This window comes from Saimiri boliviensis, chromosome 2 (assembly GCF_048565385.1).
Source record: "Saimiri boliviensis isolate mSaiBol1 chromosome 2, mSaiBol1.pri, whole genome shotgun sequence".
Taxonomy (NCBI): domain Eukaryota; kingdom Metazoa; phylum Chordata; class Mammalia; order Primates; family Cebidae; genus Saimiri; species Saimiri boliviensis.
In genome coordinates, this window is record NC_133450.1 from 115,485,535 (window position 1) to 115,506,321 (window position 20,787).

Sequence of the window (20,787 nt, forward strand, 5' to 3'; positions counted from 1 at the left end):
CTGTGTGAACTCCCTTTCCTTAAATCCTCGTATCAGCCGTTGTGGAAATTACGTCAGAAGCACAGGAAGGCTCTGCTATTAAGAAGCGTGATCACATTAAAAGAGGCACTATCTTTTGACCTTCTGCTCTATTATCTCTTGTTCTGACTGCTAATGTTTCAAATGCATGTTGAACAGAACCAGCTTTTTCACTGCTTCCTTGATTGTCATTTTATTCTTCATGATCATCATGTCTGGGGTAACAAGTGGTGCTCCCCCTTCTTCTCCTCCCAAGCCTCCAGCTGTGCCACTGGGAAATGTTATTCCCAACTTAGAAATGAGTGAAGAGACGGTCAGATAAGCTAAGGAAGTTGCGCCAGATCATTCAGCTTTCAAGGGAACAGTCATGGTGGGGAAAGGGAGGTATACACCCAATGCCTGACTCCAGAGCAAACAAAGATTAGGACATCATGGGCAAAGGAAATGGCTTGGACAGGAGCATGAACAAACGCATCTGATCAGAGCTCCACATGAACGTGCACAGTGGGGCACAGGGAGCTTGGTGGGCTGCATTAGGCTGTAAAGGAATTTGTATGTTGTAGGGGAGGAAAATACTTTTCCACTCCTTTCTCACATTCAGTCTCTGTGGGCTCTGCAAATTCAGTTGGCAAAAGACAGATGAGCAAGACAAGAAAAGAGAGAGAGTTTATTTACACCAGCAATGGACAGTATTCAGTGAGGAGTAACTCGATAGACAGAGATAAAGGGTTTATATATCAAACTTAACAAGGGGGCTGGGGAGGAGAGTCAGAGCTTCGATTAGAAGGTCTAGAAACTTCCATCAGCCTTTTTGATGGAATGGAATGGGCAGTCTATCTCCTTGGCCACTGAATTCGCAGGAAGACCTCAAGGGAGGGCCAATGACACTGAATTTTCTGAGGTTCTGCTTTACAGACTTTAGAGAAGTTCAGACAATAATTTCTTTCTGCATCCTCTTTAGCTCAAACATTTTCTCTTTAAAATATTATGGTGGTACAAAAGTCATTGCGGTTTTTGACAGTAAAGGTAATGGCAAAAGCTGCAGTTATATTTGCACCAACCTAATAATCTTCACACCAATTCTAGAGAGTTGGAGTGGTTCCCACAACACTGTGGTAAAACATGGCTCTTTATCCTTCAGCCAAAGCTTTTAAGCAGTGTTTTGATGTGATTAGTTCTACTTATCACTAAGACCTTTGACCAGATATTTAAAACGAATTTAATTGATGTAGTCAATTAGCAAAACCCATAAGGAAGGATAACAGCACTATCACCCCCCTCATATGAATAAGGAAACCATTCATTAGGCAGAGAAGTTAAATGATAGGCAAAGGATTGTGGATTATTAGTCACAAAGCAAAATCCTTGTGCCCTGGTCTTCTGAATCCTGGTCTAGAGCTCTGTCCCTCACAGTGACACAACATTTGACTCCAAGAAAGCTGCCGGTTGGCACACACTTACTCCTGTGCTAAAACACAGGAAAAGCTCCAAGCCCTGGTAACCCCCACCCCTGCCACCTTCACGGCCTACTTGAGCTGCATTACTTATGTGATGTCTCTTCCACAGTTTAGCAGAGAAATGCCAGGCACCCTCAGCATCTTTTGTGTTTGTAGGTGCAAATATTTACTGACACAGCAAGAAAGAAAATCCAGAGCCCAGCGGACTCTGCCATCCTACGGGCCTCTTAACTGCCTGTTGTACGTTCCCTCTCCAGGTCAAAGCAAAAAATAACGAATCTTCAGCAAACTGAGTGACTGCGTTTCAACAAGTTTAAAGCATCTCATTGAAGAAAATACACCTCAATCTGGTTTGAGCTCCTCCGCAGACTTTGTAACCCTATCACGTTGGGTAAATCCTTTGAAGAATTCTAAGAACCTTGTCACAGGAAAAGGTGGCTGAGGGGCCTCTAGCTGTTCTCCGGGCTCCTTTGAGCTCAGAGTATTGATGTTAGGTGGGGCCGAGAAAAGTTGTTTACAGGGAGGGAGGAGGATGGGGGGAGGATGGGAGGAGTGGCAACCATGGGACGGAAAAATGTCATATAAAACCTTGGCTAGCTAAATATATGACTTCTGAGGACAGAGGGCCCCTTCTTCATACACGGCTATGTCCCAACCCCTAGCACAGCACAATGAATATATATTGATTCTGGTTCAAATATACTGCTGACTAAGCAATGAAGAAAATGAGAAAAGGGGCCTCAGCCAGGACCCTGGAGACAGTGGGCCTAGGGAGAAGCCCTGGCCCCAGCCCCCTAGCTACATGACCTTGGCCAAGTTACAGAACTTCCCCAAGCCCATTTCGCCTTGTAAAATGAGGATCATAGGAACACCTACATAACAGATACGGGGACCAAGGGGAAATTTCCCCATTACCTTCCGAAGTTTCACTGAAAATTGCTGACAAAAGGCTGATTAATAGGAGACGAGGCAGACACATGTATCTGATCATAGTTTTACACGACACAGGAACTTTCAGGATGAAGACCCAAAGATACAGGGAACCAGTCTATTTTATGCAACGTTCAACAACGTATGGACAGCCGCATAGAAATATGATTGGACAGAAAGAGTCTGATCTAAGCTAACAGACTGGGGAAACCCAGCACTGTCCGAATGAATTCTTCTTGGTCTCTTGTGCAGCATTTCTTCCTACTGGGTGTGGGGCAGGACCCTCTCTGGAATGGGGGTCTTATGACCTACAGTCAAACAAGGTAGGTCAGATAATTTCTTCATGTCCAGTTTTACACAGAAAGGCAGGAGGAAAGTTAAAGCAGCATTTTTAGGTTATGGCTGGCTTACCGGGAAAGGATTCTGGCTTCTATTGCCCACCTCGAGGAAAAGGGATTCTAGTTTCTATGGTTAGCTTTGGGAGAGAATAAGAGGCCAGAGACAGGAGGGCAGGTCAGAGAGAAACTGATGCTTCTGAGGCCTTCATTTTGGGGTGTCCTTTTCTAAGACCCATATAGAGTACCCATGAGAATTGAAGGACAAACCTTATAGAAACACTTAGCCTGGTGTCTGCCACCTACCATGTGCCCAATACATGTCAGCTACTATTAATTAAATATTCAAGATTGTCTTCCCTCATCCCAAGAAGTCTGTCATCTCAGTGAACTTTCAGTTTTTTTTCTTTCTTATTCCTAGAAATGACATTTGCAAGATGTATGTATTTGTTAATCTTTGATCATCACCAAACAAACCAAAACCATTTCCTCATCCAGTTCATCTGTTCCTCATAAACAAAGCACACTTCTCAGCCAAAAGTTTGTCATCCAAAGCTTGCTTTCTTCATTGTCTAACTCAGCCATGTTTTGTTTCTCACTTTCTGGGAAATGTTGTTTTCCTTAGGTTCCTCTTCCCCAGTAGCCAGGCACGACTGTTTCCATCTCACTAAGCACATCATGGGGCATGCTGGGGAGATAATGGATTCCAGAGAGCAAGGGGCCACTTACATAGAAAAGCCCGCAGTCTCTGGGTAAAGGGTGACAGTGCAGAAACCTCACTAATGCACTCTTTCCATTACCGTTCTGCAATTTTTCCAGTCTCTCACGATTACCTTCGATTAAGCTTTACTCTTTAAAACCCTTCATCTGCCCCAGGGTCATTATCTTTCATCTCACACAGCAGTCGGCAGCCAGAGATGGCCCTGGCCCTTCTCGGAAATCTCAAGGTTTGGGGCTGGATAATTTTTTAGAAGCCTCCTTAACATGGTTCTTTACCTTGAATGTTTTCAACTTTAACAAAAGCCAACTCAGTGTGGGTTGGGAAAAAGTGATATACTCGAAGGAAAAAAAAAGTCACTGGCTTTATTTGTGTTCTGTTCCCTGCAAGTGGGCAGGCCGGAGTGGAGGGAGACCACTGGACTGATGTGTTTTGCAACTGATTTAGCATCTATGGCTAGATTCTGAATTTTTTTTTTGGTGTGTCATTTTAACACATTTTGTGTCCCGACGACTCTGAAAACCAAGACTACTTCAGTAGCTGTTTCACCAGCCAAATCCAAGAAGAGAGAAATTAAGGTAGGCCAGAACTGATAGGACAGCTCTGCTATGACCCCCAGAGATTCTTACTCTAGAGCACTTGTCTATCAAAATGTTGGAGAATCTTTTATTTCCTAACACTCTGTTTCACTTCCCCACACTCCCACTTGCCCCGCCCAGAGAGAATTGAAATCTCCATCCTTAGTCTATAGGTAACTTACAAGTAACTGCTCCTGTAATATGTGGTACTGCCACCAGATGGCACCAAAAGTCACAACTCTATTGGTAAGCTACTACACGCCAGACACCTTGCTAGGCATTAAGAATCCAGTAGTGAGGCTGGGCTTGGTGGCTCAAGCCTGTAATCCTCGCACTTTGGGAGGCCGAGGCAGGTGGATCACCTGAGGTCAGGAATTCAAGACCAGCCTGACCAACATAGTGAAACCCTGTCCCTACAAAGAAAAGAATCCAGTAGTGAACAAAAAAGACAGGGTCCTAATCTCTCTCTCTCTGTCTCTGAGTCTAGCAGGGAGGCAGACATTAAACAAAATATTATAAATATTGGAATATCAATGCTAAGAGGAAGTATTCAGAGGCTAACCCTGGGAGTGGGCAGAGACAGCAAAGTTCACACATGTTCCCTGTACCTCCCTATATTCTCCAGCCACCTTGCAGTTAGGCAAGTCCTTGTGACTATTCAAGCCAATAAGATGTGAGTGAAAGTCACATGTGACCCCTTAGAGCCAAGGTAGATATAAGTGAGTATAACTGAGCTGGGAGTGGTGGCTCACACCTGTAATCCCAGCACTTTGAGAGACTGAATCAGGCAGATCACGAGGTCAGAAGCTCGAGATCAGCCTAGTCAACATGGTGAAACCCCATCTCTACTAAAAATCCAAAAAATTAGCCAGGTGTAGTGGCGGGTGCCTGTAATGCAGCTACTCAGGAGGCTGAGACAGGAGAATCACTTGAACCTGGGAGGTGGAGGTTGCAGTGAGCCGAGATCGCACCACTGCACTCCAGCCTGGGTGACAGAGTGAGACTCTCAAAAAAAGAAAAGTCAGTATAATTTCTCTATGCTTCTCTCTTCCTTTGCTGCAGTAGCTGGTAACATGATGGGTGGCAGAGTCTCTGTTAGCTTGAATCTCTGAGTAAGTACATGGAGGAGCAGTCACTAACCCCCATGATGCTTGGCCCCAAACCTCCACAGCTCATGCTGGATAGGTAACACAAATCTGTATTGAGTTAAACCATAAAGAGTTGGCATAACCTGATAGATATGTCAGTCTGCCTAAGGACTAACTTCCTAGCTGCAGAGTTGGAACTAAGGTGGAGTCTTTCTCCTCTAAGTGAGTGGGTCTTTGCATAAGCAGCATGGATGGGTGAGGGATGGAGGAAACAGAAGCAAGCAGCATGGCCACCACCTGTCTCCTGAGACCAGTGGGAAGAAGGAGGAGACCTCCTAACCAAAGACGCTACGAAAGCGTACAGGGTCTCAAGCATTTCAAGCAGCATACTGAGCAAACCAAAAGGCTATGATTAGTTCACCAGACCCACATTCTGGCCAGGGGAGAGCAGAGCTTGGCACAGCTGATCTCAGTAGGGGTAGCTTGCAGACTTGTCTCGGGCTGCCCACAGACATGGCCGTGGGACCTCTCTATTTGTAACAGCCACGAACATAATGAAAAAAAAAAAAAGGGTAGGTAGTGGTTGGGTGAGTGGGGCACCAGTTACCCCATAAATCAATCAACCCTAAAAATAGGGGTTGCTGGACCTTCTCCTTTTGATAAACAAAAGAGAAAAAAAATGGAAGAATAGTAGAAAGAACTTCCATATACCCTTTACCAAGATTCACTAATCCACTTAAAAACTTACTAAAAACTGGAGACAACAGATGCTGGAGAGGATGTGGAGAAACAGCAACACTTTTTACACTGGTGGTGGGAGAGTAAGGTAGTTCAATCATTGTGGAAGAAAGTGTGGCAATTCCTTAAGGACCTAGACATAGAAATTCCATTTGACCCAGCAATCCCATTACTGGGTATATATCCAAAGGATTATAAATCATTCTACTATAAGGACACATGCACCTGAATGTTCATTGCAGCACCGTTTACAATAGCAAAGACCTGGAACCAACCCAAATGCCCATTGATGATAGACTGGACAGGGGAAATGTGGCACATATACACCATGGAATACTATGCAGCCATCAAAAACAATGAGTTCGTGTCCTTTGTAGGGACATGGATGAAACTGGAAACCATCATTCTCAGCAAACTGACACAAGAACAGAAAATCAAACACGACATGTTCTCACTCATAGGCGGGTGTTGAACAATGAGAACACATGGACACAAGGAGGGGAGCATCACACACTGAGGTCTGTTGGGAGGAAATAGGGGAGGGATAGCGCCGGGTGGGGATTTGGGGAGAGAGAGCATGGGGAGAAATGCCAGATATAGGCGATGGGGAGGAAGGTAGCAAATCACACTGCCATGTGTGTACCTATGCAACAATCTTACATGTTCTTCACATGTACCCCAAAACCTAAAATGCAATTAAAAAAAAAATAAATTTTAAAAAGTTATTAAAAACCAAGTAATCGCTTTCATACCCAACTTAGCTACGATGCCAAACTTAATAGTCAAGTTTTGTGAAACAGCTTTATCTATAAGATTTGCAACATATGATAGAGTACTAATATGGTTTGGCTGTGTCCCAACGCAAATTTCATTTTGAAATGTATACCCCAGAATTTCCACATGTTGTGGGAGGTGCACAGGGGGAGGTAATTGAATCATGGGGGCCGATCTTTCCCGTGCTATTCTCATGACGGTGAGTAAGTCTCACGAGATCTGACGGACTTATCAGGGGTTTCCACTTTTGCTTCTTCCTCATTTGCTTTTGTCACCATCATGTAAGAAATACCTTTCACCTCCCACCATGATTGTGAGGCCTCCCGAGCCATGTGTAACTGTTACGTCCAACTAAATCCCTTTTTATTCCCAGTATTGGGTATGTCTTTCTTAGCTGCGTGAAAACTGACTAATACGAGTACCATTAATGTATAGTTAGTCGAAATCCATTTTTAAAAAGTAACATTCCTTAGAAAAATAGGCAAAGGCCACAAGTACCCATTTGAAAAAAGAAACAAAATTGACAAAATTATAAAAATTTCAATCCCTCTAATAACAAATAAAAATTAAAGCCTCATTTTCCACCTAGCAGACTAATGAGGGTTTATAGCTATGATTGTACTTTTGTTGGCAATAGTATGAGAGAAGTGGCACTCACATACATACGTGCTGGTTCCGGAAATTGGTGCAACGAACAATGTAATTGGCTTGTCTGACAACAAACATCAAAAATTTTTTTAGTGCACTTCCCTTTTAGCCCAGCAATCTTAATTCTAGGAATGTATCTGAGAGAACAGGCAAACAAGTGTTCCTGACCCACTCCAAGGAGAAGTGTGTTCATCACATTATTCAAAAAAAAAAAAAAAATCAGAAAGAAGGGACTTTGGTCAATTAAATAATGGTGTTTTGTACAAAGTACTAACACCACCTACACAGCACTTATACATTGCCAGACTCTGTTCTTAATTCTTTGCATATATTAACTCATCTAATCCCACAGATAGGTACTACAGTTACTGTCAGCATTTTACAGATGATGAAACTTAGGAACAGAGAGGTTCGCTAACCAGGTCATAAAGCTCATCAATGCAGAGCTAAAATCTGCATCTAGGCAGGCTGGTCTGAGTCAGCTCTCTTAGACGTATATTATACAAGCTTTCATAGGATGTGTAGCCTCTCTCTGCAGCTATTAAAATGACAAAATAGATTGTATTAACTGTCATGAAATATGTTTATAATATATGCATGAGAAAGGTAGATTATGAAACAATAAGTACAGTATGAAACCATTATTTAAAAAGGAATTATATATACACATGCATATAAGAATGTATAAAAAATGGCCAGGCGCGGTAGCTCACGCCTGTAATCCCAGCACTTCGGGAGGCCGAGGCAGGCAAATCGTGAAGTCAAGAGTTTGAGACCAGCTTGACCAACATGTTGAAACCCCATCTCTACTAAAAATACAAAAATTAGATGGGCGTGGTGGTACATGCCTGTAATCCCAGCTACTTGGAAGGCTGAGGCAGGAGAATCATTTGAACCCAGGAGGCGGAGGTTACAGCAAGCCGAGATCACGCCACTACACTCTAGCCTGGGCGACAGAGCGAGACTCTGTAACAACACCACCACCACCAACAAAAAGAATGTATGACAAGAATGTATAAAAAATCTCCTCCAATTCTCCCATAGTGTTGGGACTATGGGAGAATTTTTGCTTCTTTTACATCTCTTTATTTGCTAAGTTTTCTGCAATGATCATATAATTCTTATAATATAAAATTTTAAATGAATTATTCCACTACCCAATCCTGCTCTCTCCTCTGTCCTTCCACAGATGTTCTCAGGGACACTCCCTAATAAATATCCTGAAGACTGACCTTATTCTCAGAATCTGCTTCCCGGAGAATTCAGCCTCGGAAGCACCCCAACAGAGCCAGGAGTGGTCCAAGAAAGTAGGCAATGAAAAGATGCTTAGGAGCTGGCTCACTCATGACGTGGCTAGCAATGAAGACCCCCATCACTGGAGGCAGCGGAGCACAGACAGCCCCTGTTCCAATTACTGTAATTTCCTCCGTAGTGATGCAGAATAGTGCATAGGGAAAAGGGAATACAATAGCCGGTACTATGTACTTAGTGTTAGAATAATATAGGGGAAAGAGGAACCTTAGGAAAGTGAGGTAGGATGCCTGTTGCTATACTCTCTCTATTGAAGCTTTACAGAAAGAATTTAGCTCAACCAAAACCGAGAGCAATTAACAGGCTATTGAAAGCCATCGTTAAAGCCAGAGGGTCTTTAGGAAGGTAAAGAGGCTTTCCTCACCAGAGGGCAGGAAAAGTTGAGACCCAGACGCAGACCCATGTCTTCATGGTGATTTTTGCCAGAACTCCACTAAGGGTTAAAACTCTTAATCAAGGCAGATCTGTTACGCCAAAGTTAGCAATGTGGTTGGGGGAAAATGAATCCTGACCTGGGAGGTGGAATGTATGGGTCGATTTTCCCCACACTCTTGAGTTCCCAGATTCCCCTAAATCCTTTCCATCTGAAGACGAAAGTGATTCACCTCTCTCTGTTAAAAGCTAGGACCACTCCCTTATTGAAGACAATGCAGAGGCCTCTACCTCCCCTCCGGACCAGGGGGCCTATAGTTGCATCTTCGAACTAGAATTAAGTTGCAGCTTAACCCAGCTGCAGATGTGCTGGGCCTGGCAAAAGACAAAAAGGACTACATCCTAAAGGAGCCCCACCTAGCAGGTACACACATGGGACTGGATTTTGAGTTACTTGATCAAAGAGGCTAGAACATAATACTGAATAAGGAACGTGTCGGCAAAAATAAGTCAAACTCTGTAAAATATTTGAAGAGATTCATTCTGAGCCATATGTAAGTAACAAAGGTTCAAGGTATCATCTCACGGGGTCCTGAGAACATATGCCCAAGGTGGTTGGTTTGCAGCTTGGTTTTACACATTTTAGGGGGACAGAAGTTACAGGCAGACCTTAATCAATACATGTAAGGTGTGCATTGGCTCAGTCTGAAAAGATGAGACAACTCAAAGTGGAGCGGGGCTTCCAGGTCATAGGTGGATTCAAAGATTTTCTGACTGGCAGTTGGTTGCCACAGTTAAGTTATTAATCGAAAGACTTGAAATCAATAGAAAGGAGTTTATGGGTTAAGATAAGGAGTTGTGGAGACCAACGTTCTTATTATGTAGGTGAAGCCTCCAGGGAGCAGGCTTCAGAGAGAATAGATGGTAAATGTCTCTTGTCAGACCTAAAAAGGTACTAGATTCTTAATCTCTCCTGCATCAGGAAAAGACCTGGAAAGGGAAAGGGATTCTCTACAAAATGTAGATTTTCCCCATAAGAGACAGCTTTGCATGGCCATTTCAAAATATGTCAAAGAAATACATTTTGGAGTAAACTATTCTGATTGCCTTCAAGGCCTGCTATCTGTCAGGCAATGTTATCCCAGAGTCAAGTTGGAATTTAGTATCTTATTGCTACAAAGACTGTGTTTTGTGATTCTTAAGATCTCTGTTTCAATCTTAATGCTGCTCAAATGTGGCAGAACTCTAAAGCAGCCGTCCCCAAACTTTTTACACAGGGGGCCAGTTCACTGTCCCTCAGACCATTGGAGGGCTGCCACATACTGTGCTCCTCTTACTGCATCAATGAAAGAGGTACCCCTTCCTGAAGTGCGGCGGGGGGCGGGGGGAGCGGATAAATGGCCTCGGGGGGCCGCATGCGGCCCGCGGGGCCATAGTTTGGGGACGCCTGCTCTAAAGGGAGAGGCATGTCTAACCAGGCAAGCCCAACTCCCCGCTCCCCATCATGGCTTGAACTAGTTTTTCAGGTTTACCTGGGAATCCCCTTGGCAGAGAGAAGGGATCCATTCAATCAATTGATGGACTTATAGTTTTATTTTTGGTTTATAAAAAGCTTATTGGTTTGGGAGTATGCTTCTGAAATGCAGATTTTCACATTCTGTGCAGGACTCTAAGCAATGGTATCTACTCACTAGGCTATTTCTAGTCTCTAGGCTATTTCTTAGATGCATGGGAAAAGCAATGGCTCCCACTAAAGGAGGGCGAAATGCCAGGATTACCCTAGCAGCTGCTGTAAGAAGGGATTAGAAGATTCACAGAAGCGGGCATGCTGGAGGAGATCTACAGGATGAGGCCAGGATACTCACCAAATGATTACAGTGCACAGGAAAGCCATAAGCAGTCCACTGGTGAGAAGCACACCAGCACCGCTAAAAAGCACAGAGGTTCCTCCCCACAGGTCATTGGTAATGGTAGAAAATGTGATCACAGAACACAGAACTAAGCTAACTGATAGCAATAGCAATGATCACAACCACCCTGCAGTGGAGGTAGGGGGAGTCAAAGACAGATGATGATGTTTAGCTATCAGAAATCAGATAGATCCAGTTATCACGATGAGCAGCAAAGTTAGAAGAGTCCTGAGGACCTGGTCAAGACAGCTATGGACACAGTCAAGAGAATACAGCTTTCCTAAGGGCAAAATAGATGGACAGTTAACAAAGGAACTCTTCAATTTACCATCAAAATAAACCAAAAATGAATAATCGAGACACTGAAGGGGGCAGACACAGTGAACCATGCCAGTAATCCCAACATTTGGGGTGGCTGAGGTGGGTGGATCACTTAAGGCCAGGAGTTCAAGATGAGCATGGGCAACACAGTAAGACCCTGTCTCTGCAAAAATATACAAACATTAGCTGGGCATGGAGGTGCACACCTGTAGCCCCAGGTACTCGGGTGGCAGAGGTAGGATGATTACTTGAGCCCAGTAGGTTGAGGCTGCAGTGAGCTGTGATGGCACCACCGCACTGCAGCCTGGGTGAGACAATGAGACCCAGCGAAAAGAAAGAGAGAGAGAGAAAGGAAGTAAGGGAGGGAGGGAGGGAAGGAAGAGGAGGAGGAGGAGGAGGAAAAGGAAGAGGGGGAGGAAGAGAAGGAGGAGGAAGAGGGGGGAGGAGGAGGAAGAGGAGGGAGGAGGAGGAGGAAGGGAGAAGGGAGTTGCTCCAATAAAAATGCATGATTTCTTTCCCAGTAACTGGAACTAATCCGGGTTTTAGACTTGGAACCCAATGATGGAAGGTGAAGCAAAGTTCCCAGAAGGAAGGACTTCGCAAAAGAGAATCTACAAATGGCCAATAAAAACATAAAAAGCTGTCAACATCCGTTGTCATCAGGAAAATACAAAGTAAAACCAAGATGAGACATCGTACCCACTAAAGTTGCTAATATCAAAAATACTGGCATTACCAAATGTTGGTCAAAATGTGGAACACTTGATTTAGGATCAAAACTCAAACTCCTATTCTGCAGGTGTGAGTCCTTGCAGAGTCAAAGTATACATCAGAAACTAATACTGCCCTCCCAAGACCCAAAGAAGTATGCAAAGGGTTCAGGGTAAAGGCACCTGCTGCTGTGGCCGTTTCTTCACATATTTAAAAAAAAAAAAAAGACTTTCATCCCTTTCTGGAAATAGGTAACCTCTGAAAAAATTTTGGTGGGTAGCCTTCTGGGCTTGTTTTAATACTATGCAAACCGTTTAGTAGCCCATTTTTTAGAACTAATTTTGGACTGAAAAAGATGAGAAGGTAGCACAGGTGGTTCTCATCACCTGTCACCCAATTTCCCCTATTATTAACATCTTAGAATGATAGTAAATGTTTGTTATAGTTAATGAAATCATATTAACACATTATTATTAATGAAAGATCATGGTTTTCTTCCAGTTGCCTCAGTTTTCCCCTAATGTCCTTTTTCTGTTTCAGAAATCCACCCAGGGTACAGATGACATTGAGACCTCATGTCTGCTTAGGCTCCTCTAGACTGTGGCGGTTTCTTAGACTTTCCTCGTTTTTGATGACCTTGACCATCTTCAGGAGTACTGGTCAGGTGTATCAAAGGATGATCCTATAATGGAATTTGTCTGTGGTTTTCTTGTGGTAAGACAGGGGTTGGAGCGCTCCACTGGCTTTTTTCTTTAATCCTGTTTTGGATCACTTGGGGGATAAACTTTGAAAATGGTCTCAATCACTGACTGAAGAGAGAGTTCTTTCCGATCTCTGGAAAACCTGCCTCTTGCCGCTTTAGTGGGCTGAGCCAAAATTCTGAGTCAAAAATAATAAAAAGAACATCTTGGAAAAATTGCTTTTTAAAAAGACGTCCTCTTTGCACTGAAGAACCTATAAAGAAACCTCTATTATCATGTGCTTTTATGTAATTAGCGTTTATTTAAAAGGTACTGCTTCCCTGAATTCCATGGGCATATAGGTCATATTTCAGTTCAGTAGAGATTTTTCTAATCACTTTATGATCATTGCGTTTTAGTGAAATTCTGAGGAGCAATTAGTTTTTATGAAGGTAATTGGCATTCACACATCACTTGTGATTGAGATTTTGTTTTATTTTTCTTTCAACACAAAAGTGGAAGTACATGATAGAGAAGAAAAATCAGTGCATGCTTAAAATTGGCTTTCAATAGAAAAGCAGGCAGCTGCTCTTCTTGATATATACATTTGTGGCAGTTTTTTATCTTATAAATATCTCAAGCTAAATAAATGAAAAGAAATTTTGAGGAAACAACAGTTTGCTGTATGAAAAATATGAGTTTTCTTTAAAGTACAACTTATGTACAGTAAAATATACAAATTAGACCTCAATTTGATGAATTTTGAGAACCGTACACCCATGTGTCTTCTATACCAAACTAAATAAGGAGCAATTCCATCACTGCAGAATATTCTTTTGTGCCCCTTTCCAGTGAATTTTCCATTCCTCCTCCCCAAAGAAATAACTTCCTGATTTTCATCACCAAGGATTTGCTCTGCTTTTTCTTGATTTCATACAAATGGAATCAGACTGTAAGCTTCTATGTCTAGTTTCTTTATTAAAGTAAGATTTTGAGATTAACCAGCCATAAGAGCATCAATGCCCAGCTCAAGAGATACAGCTCCACTGGCCTCTATGCCCAGCAGGCCCATCTGTAATACTTTTTTACTTTACTTTTATTTTATTTTATTTTTGAGATAGAGTCTCTCTCTGTCAGCCAAGCTAGAGTGCAGTGGCAGAATCATGGCTCACAGCAGCCCCGACCTCCCAGGCTCAAGTGATCTTCCCACCTCAGCCTCCCAAGTAGCTGGGACAACAGACACATGCCACCACACCTGGCTAATTTTATTCATTTATTATTTATTTATTTATGTATTTAGTTTTCTAGATACAGAGTCTCACTGTTTTGCTTGGGCTGGTCTTGAACTCCTGGGCTCAAGTAATCCTTCTGCCTTGGCCTCCCAAAATGCTGGGATTACAGGTGTGAGCCACTAGACCCAACCTATCTGTAATCTTCTGTTTATCCCTGATAACTTTCTTTAGCTGGGATAGTGAAAATCTAGGGCATTTCCAGAAGAAGGGTCTGGGAGCCATTTAAGACTGAGAAATAGTTGAGAGAATTCAGGCCTAGAAAACAGACTTAGGAGAATGCAGAGAGAAGAAAAAGGGGGACAAGAAAATGGTCATACAATATTAGGCCTGTCATCTGAAAGAGGAAATAGACTTTCTGTGTGTAGTTCCAGAATTAGAACTCGTGGGTGGAAATTACTGGGAGGCAGTTTTCAGCTCTGTATAAAGAGGAACATCTTTCAACAACAGGTTATTGGGGTACCTTGAATGGTAGTTAAGTTTCTCATCACAGGAATTGTTTACAAAGAGGCTAACAGCCATTTGTCATGGATGCTGTTAAAGGAAATCCTCCATTTGGTGGGACAGAACATCGTCCTGTATCTTGTGGCTTTCAATTTAGACAAAGGTAGGCTTTACTTCCATTTTAAACTAGTCGGTCAGTGCTGGGTTTTTTGTCTTGGATATTTTACATTGGCAAGAAGGTCATATGATTTTCACCCCATGTACCTTAGAACCAGCTGCTGCCATGAAAACTTATTAAGCCTAAGTATTCAGGACTCAGGAGGAATTCTGTGTTCTCATTTTCAAAGCACTCACTATAAAAAAGTCCTTCCTCTGTCTTGCTCCCCAGTGATCCTGCTGGGTAGCCACAAGCAGCGTGAAGATGTCAGCTCCCCACAAACGTGAACACAGCACCCTCAAGAGCAAGTGCTCCTGAAGGGTTTGCTCTGCCCTCCTTCAAGATCCAGCTTGCCCTTGAAATAAAAAAACACAGAGCTGGGCACATCTTCTGCAAGTCACTCTCAGTGCGTTGGATAGATGCCGAAAAGAAAGTAATGAAAAGAAAGGAAATGTTGATAAGGGAAGCGGCTGTCCTTCAGGTAGCTGAAAGACCTCCTTCACCTGTCTACTATGTCCACACCCACGTTTCCTTCTCCAATTTCCAGCCTCTAGTCACTGAGCCTAGATCTAGCCCCCTGCTTTAGATATCTCAGTGTAGACTCCACCCAAAGCGGCTGTCCTCAGAAGAAAAGAGAGCAGAGGAAATAGTTGGTTATCATTCAACAGATCCCAAATTGACCTCTTTCACCTACAAATACCATTTTTTTTTTTTTTAAACAGAGTCTCACTCTGTCACTCAGGCTGGAGTACAGTGGCGTGATCTCAGCTCACCGAAACCTTTGCCTCCCGGGTTCAGGCAATTCTCCTGCCTCAGCCTCCCAAGCAGCTGAGATTACAGGCACCTGCCACCACACCCAGCTAATTTTTGTATTTTTAATAGAGACAGGGTTTTGTCATGTTGGTCAGGCTGGTCTCGAGCTCCTGACCTCAGGGGATCCGCCCACCTTGGCCTCCCAAAGTGCTGGGATTACAGGCATGAGCCACAGCGCCCAGCCCAAATCCCAATTTTAACAAGTATCTTCATTGTCTGTTAGTTTGTCCTTTGCATTTTTCCTCCCCAAGCTACTTTTTAGCTTTAATCTATCAGAAAAATGTTTCAAACATCTATACCATGCCTAGAACTTCCCTTCCCTTTCTCAAAGCCACCATCTCTGAGGAGCCTGCCCGGGAACCTCACCCACTTGCTTCACTCCCTGACTCTGCCTCTCACAGTCTGTAAACAGGGCAGGCCAGTGTGACCTCTTTTACGTATTGCCTTACACACATGGCAAAGTCATTTTGAGGAATACATGTCATGTTTCATAATAACTCAGCTCAACAGAGATCTCATTTATTTTTTAATCTATATACATTCAACAATGTGATTTTTATGGTGAAAGCAGAAAAGCCTCCCACATTGCAGCTGCAAGTGATTCATAGAGAGAATCCACTCCCAATGGCTGCTCCCAGAAAGGCTTGGTCAAGTTGGCTCTCCCAGTCAAGAAAGATCTCATGAGACTCTCCTTCCACCCAACTATTTACATGAGGCTCTGCCCAGTCACACCCCTGCAGGAGGACAGATGGGCATGACAGAGCTAAAAGGGCACATGGATGAGCATGCAAAAGAGCTAAAGCAACCTTGACTTTTCACAGCTGATTCCGCTTTCAGAGACCATCTAGTCAGCCCATTCACCCAGAGAGAGGAAGTGGCATTCACCCAATGCCACCAATACCCAATGTTAGTGAGGGGGCAGAGCTAGGGCAGGAACTCACATTTCCCTGTTCGTGATTAACTCACCTTATACAATGAGCTAAACATGGTTAAACAAACGTTACCGTATAAGTGGGAACTGGTGCAACATCCAAACTGGAACTGACTTGGTCAGTCACTCACTGTCTGACATTGACTCCCTAAACTTCAGTTTTCTCTTCTGTGGAACGGGATAGTCACACCTACTTTATGGCGTTTGTAAAGATGAAAAGGGCATACAGTGTGGAGATGGCCTGCTGCCTATTGAGATTCAGGATTAAAAGAGTCCCTGCTCTTTTGCTGCAAGTCAGCCAAACTGCAGCATTCATTTCAGGTCTGGTGTCTCCCCAAAACATACAAAAAATTGTCTCAAACATTTGAAATATGATGCTTAATTTTATTTTATTTATTTATTTATTTTTGAGACGGTGTTTCACTCTTGTTACCCAGGCTGGAGTGAAAAGGCACAATCTCGGCTCACCGCAACCTCTGTCTCCTGGGTTCAGGCAATTCTCCTGCCTCAGCCTCCTGAGTAGCTGGGACTACAGGCACGCACCACCATGCCCAGCTAATTTTTGTATTTTTAGTAGAGACGGGGTTTCACCTTGTTGACCAGGATGGTCTCGATCTCTTGACCTCGTGATCCACCCGCCTCGGCCTCCCAAAGTGCTGAGATTACAAGCCACCACGCCCGGCTGATGCTTAATTAACTTTATGGGCAACATTAAAATCCTCCTCTTTTAAGTGAGTATTTTTCACATTATCTTTCTGCATTGTCTAGCCTAGAGTCAAAGTCAGAGGACATTATTAGAAAGTGTTTTGTGACTCTGCTGCTGTTTGAAACATCTGGGTCTTATTTTTCAGAACACAGTGCCTCTTACTTTTACCTCTTGTAGACCATCAAATACACCGACACGTTGGCTAGTGTAACACACATGCAAAAAACATTCTCAGCGGATGACGCCTGGATGGAAACTTCTCCCCAGGAATCTCTTACTTTAGTTTCCAAACATACCCATAGAGGCTAAACACCCTGCCAGCACTGGGAGGGGACAACAGACAGGGAGGGAGGGAGAAAGGGAGAGGGAAACTGCTCTTCCTTTGTAGGAGGTGAGGAACAATGGGAGCCAGAGAGGTAGAGAGTAATCATGCTTTGGGTTGGGGAAATGGGTCCAGAGCATAGCCTGGGCTTCAGGACATCCCCACATGCTCTCTGGCTGAGAGGTGACTCAGAGAGGCAGGAGGCATAGAGGAGGTGAGGCCATCCAAGTAAGTGGGCCTGCTGTTCTCCACACCCCTCTCCCCAACAAGCATACAACACACACTCATACCCCCACGCTGCAGCCTGTTCTCTCGGGACTTCCCCTTCAAAGCTGCCTTAGTGCTTTTCATAACCTGATTTCACTTCTAAAACACATGCTGTAGGGGAGGAAACACCCAGAGGAATCTGTCCCGGCTCTGTATCACCACCCCTCTCACGCCAGATGGTTCTAGTTGCGAAAGTTTGCATTCAGATCTTTCAGATACCACTGTGTTCCACATCCCCTCCACCCATAGACCTTCAGAAATACCCCACTGTCTGATCAGGGGAACCCCCTTTTCTGGGCTCATGTACTCTCACATTAGGACTATTTACTTTGTCTTAATCCTGCACACATTATCGCTTTTTAATCCTGACCGTAAGAAGCATGTGCAGTTATCCTCGGTCAAGGGAAGGAAGATGGAGACTTTAGGGAGATTACTCTCTCCGTACGAAAACAGAATTCTAGCTGGGCTCAGTGTCTCATGCCTGTAATCCCAGCCCTCAGGGAGGGCGAGGCAGGTGGCTCACCTGAGATCAGGAGTTTGAGACCTGCCTGGCCAATATGGTGAAACCCTGTCTCTATTAAAAATACAAAAAATTAGCCAGGAGGGCACGGTGGTGGGTGCCTGTAATCCCAGCTACTCAGGAGGCTGAGGCAGGAGAATCGCTTGAACCCAGGAGGTGGAGGTTGCATTGAGCCGAGATTGCGCCATTCCACTCCAGCCTGGGCAACAGGATGAAACTCTGTCTCAACAACAAACAAACAGAAAGAGAAAACAGAATTCTAACCAGGTCTGTCTCTATAATGTTGCTCATTCAACAATTCATTTCTCCCTAAGCTGAATTTTCAAAAGGAATTTTTATTTTTTCTCTTAGGAAAATGAATTGATGCACTGAAATTATTTTTAAAGCAATACAGTGACATTCTTGGTTGCATATACAAAATCGATTGCCATCTTTTTTTTTTTTTAACCAATATAATCCCCACTTCGATTTTTGTTCCACATAGCCCATGTCTCTCAAAGAAGCTGATCCCGCCCTCGGGCCCAGGATGGGACAGACCAGCATATGAATATCCCATTCCTCTTGGCAGTGATTGCTTCAAAAATGGACATGTAAGCCAATTCTGGTCAATAAGACTAGACAATAGATTTGATCATGTCTTCTGGAAGCTTCTTTCTCACTTTTTTTTTTTTGAGATGGAGTTTCGCTCTTGTTACCCAGGCTGGAGTGCAATGGCGCGATCTCGGCTCACCACAACCTCCGCCTCCTGGGTTCAGGCAATTCTCCTGCCTCAGCCTCCTGAGTAGCTGGGATTACAGGCATGTGCCACCATGCCCAGTTAATTTTTTGTATTTTTAGTAGAGACGGGGTTTCACCATGTTGACCAGGATGGTCTGGATCTCTTGACCTCGTGATCCACCCACCTCGGCCTCTGAAAGTGTTGGGATTACAGGCTTGAGCCACCGCGCCTGGCCCTTTCTCACATTTAAGAAAGAATCACAAATAGTAGTCTCTCTCACTTAACATGAGTGAGAAAGCAAGCAGCCACAGTGACTACTGATAGCCATGCCACAGTGACTACTGATAGCCATCCCACAGTAAGAAGAGCCAGATTTAGGATGAAGCCAACCAGCCAACCCTGGGAATGTCACACAAGAAAATAAGAGTAATGAGACGTCACTTAATGACATCACTAGGATATTGGCTTAACCAACACTCAAGGCCACCCCCCACCTCTGGACTTCCTGCCTTATCAGCAAATAAATGTCCTGAGGTTAACTGATTTGAATTAGGTTTTCTGTTTTTCACAGCTAAAAGCATCCTTAGGTGATGCTGAGATTCACCACATTTCCTGCATCTGCAGAACTATGCAATCATCATTCATATGTTAAATAATGGTCTGGAGGTACCACACAATCCTCAATCAACAAACAAAATGCAGGTTTTGCATGCAGTGAGCACTGTGTGGTGCCATAAAGATGGCCACACATTCTTTGTCATTGGGAGGCCATTGAGAGTTAACATCAATTGCCCCTTCTCTTGAATCTGACCCTGTGGTTATTTTGGCCAATAGATTACAATAGAAGCGGCAGTAATTTCCAAGGCTGAGCATTAAGAGATTTTCAGCTTTCCTATGCAACTTGCAACACTCTTTCTTGAAACCCAGTCACCATGTAAGACATTCACCTACCCTGTGACCACCATTCTGTGAAGAAGCCCAAGCTAGCTGTAATAAGAGAGACAGAAAGAGAAGATGTTGGTGGGGAGGGGTGCCTGTGGAATAGCACTGAGGTACCAGATGTGATAAAGCCTTTTGAACTGTAGCCAAGTGAAACCAGCAGAAGCAATATAGAAACGAAAGGACAGCCTAGCAGATCCCTCCCCAAATGTATGACTCACAAACGGTGGTTGTTTTAAGCCACTAGATTGTGTGGTAGTTTGTTATATAACAATAGATAACTGGAACTGGAGGAAAACATAGGAACTTCTTTTTCAAAAGCTTCAATAACAGTAAGAAACCAAAGCTTTCTGCTGAGGGCTTGTCTAAATACAAACTTCATTATCCAACACACTCTCCTTCAAGCACCTGGGTTAATCTTTTTTTTAGGGATGTGTGGCCGTGTTACAAGCTGCATATACACTGCACACGAATGTCTATAAATTCCTTCTTGTTTTTCTCTACCCTCAATCAGATATCAGGTTCTCATCAAAGTTTTCAAAAAGCCAGAATCAGTGGCTCATGCCTGTAATCCCAGCATTTTAGGAGGCCACGGCAGGGAGATCACTTGAGCTCAAGAGGTCAAGACCAGCCTGAGCAAGGTGGGGAAACTCATCTCTTCAAAAATGTACACTAATTGGCCGGTGTGGTGATGCATGCCTGTAGTCCCAGCTACCTGGGAGGCTGAGATGGGAGGATGCCTTGAGCCCACGAGGTGGAGGTTGCAGTGAGCTGAGCTCACACCACTGCACTCCAACCTGGACGACAGAATGAGACTCTGTCTTAAAAAAAAAAAGAAAAAAATGTATGTGAGAGAGTCATTGATGATCAAAGGGTTCCCACTTTCTTGGTCTCATGAACATTCTCCATCAACACACACACATATACAACCCCTAAGCGCCAGCTCTGATTAGACTCAAGTCTCACTACGCTTGGCTTGGAAGGACGGCAGCAATTGTTCAAACATTTGTCCCATAAAAAATCAGCAGAATTCGAATTAACCACTAGTTTCTTTTAAGTTGAGCTGACATTTTGAGCTAAATTTATTTTAAC

General features: G+C 43.7%; 1 long non-coding RNA gene across 3 annotated transcripts in view; it reads right to left on the bottom strand.

The window, feature by feature from the left end:
• The window catches only part of LOC141583651 (uncharacterized), a 415,823-nt gene that overhangs the window by 291,148 nt on the left and 103,888 nt on the right, over positions 1–20,787 (bottom strand). The gene's annotated exons all lie outside the window — the stretch shown is intronic.